We start from the raw sequence: 1,825 nt of genomic DNA on the forward strand, positions 1-1,825 counted from the left end.
GAAACCCGGATTCTAGCTTTACAGAAACATTTGTGATTAATGCACTAACGGCACATTTGGCTTCTAGTAAGTAATATTGATGCTGTTTACGTGATAAGACAAATTAACTCACATAAAACGAAGACAAATATGAGTATCTGGTGCTAAAACTTTGTCATTGAAGTAGACGGTAACAGATCAAATTTTTTTATCAGAAGGAAAAGCATACAGTCTTTATAGGCCAAAATAGTTACAACATATGCATTAAAAATGATAAAGAAAAACTTCGGTCTCCAGTAATGGTATGACCATAAATTATTTTGCACCAAAAAAAAACGTGTGCCTAATTTAATAAAAGAAATAATATATCAATTGTTGTAACGGTTCTTATTGTTGGTCGGTTTTGATTATTCGTTAAAAAATACAAAATCCAGTTCGATTAGTGATTACAAAAGCGTTTTATTTCTTGAACTTCAATTTGTAAACCAAAACTTGGAATTGAATTGTAATTCAGCAACCATAAGTGTACAGTACTTGTAACGATTATTTAAAAAAACAATGATTACACTGTTAGTCTCTTGGTGGAATAGCTTTAATCTATATACTTACAACACTAAAATCCGGGGTTTGATTCTCCACCATGAACAAAATGCAGAAAGCCCATTATGTAACACTAAGCTAAAATAAACATATCCCAAAACACCAACTACGCTTTTAATTTTTGTATTTTGTGACACTGTATTTCCGTTTTTAGAAACCCATTACTACGATTATAACTTAAAATAGCGTTGAACGTTACTTTTTTCACTCATCATATTACCTACTACCTGAAATATTTCAAAAGTATCCTTTCAAGTCAAATATCTCATTTCCCGTATTTTAGAACGTTAACTTACTTTTAACTTAAACTCTGAGCTATTGTGCCTAAAAATGTTAATAACTAAATAAATTCTATCTTCAAAATAAAACGACAAAAATTTTATATTTACATCGATGAAGGACGGAAAGGCAATGTATGCTTTCCATCCCTTTAGTTAAAAAATAAAATTTTCTAAATTGTGTTCTTCTTCAGTGGTGCTCAAATGAATATTTAATTTTTAGTTTACTTTAGGGGCGAACTAGGTTAAATGAAAATTAAGAGACCTAATTGCCTGAATCTCTTACAAGAATAACAGCATTACTTATTAGCGAACTGATTTATTCTTCTCATCGAAACAGATAACAGCAGTTGTAAGTAGAGTTAGCCTTGAACTTTACTGCTCATTGGCCAACTGATCTAACAGGCATTAATCGGGATCATGATCTTTGTCCAAGAGCTACCCTTTATTTCTTTTGTCTATCTTTGTTATAATTTATTCTCATTATCTGCATGGTTGATTCATTTATTTTATTTAAAACATTAAAGACTCTATGTAATGTTTCTGGCACATGTTTGCTACCACACACGAATGTTTGCTTACATGTGTCCATTGATATATATGTATGCTACCATTATACTTTTGTCAACCATTCTAGTAGTTTACGCAGCTTGTCTCCAGCCATTTGTGTCGTCAACTTTGGTAACATACGACATACGTTACCTGCATAAACCAAACTTCGTAGCAATGTTAATGCCATCTAGGGGCCGTCAAACGCAACTCGAGTTTATTTCAGACTTCACCAAATACACGTAAATAATCACTGGTAAAATTCAGAAAAAGCGATTCCTTTTGAACGATAGATCTTATTTATCAAAATTAAAATTCGTGCTGTAACAACTGTACTCCAACACATTCAGAGAAGGTTGGTTTCCTTATTGATTAGATCCATAAAGATTGATGAAAAATCCAATGAACCCCAGGTAATT

Source organism: Limulus polyphemus, unplaced genomic scaffold (genome assembly GCF_000517525.1).
Source record: "Limulus polyphemus unplaced genomic scaffold, Limulus_polyphemus-2.1.2 Scaffold127, whole genome shotgun sequence".
NCBI classification, from domain to species: Eukaryota; Metazoa; Arthropoda; class Merostomata; order Xiphosura; family Limulidae; genus Limulus; species Limulus polyphemus.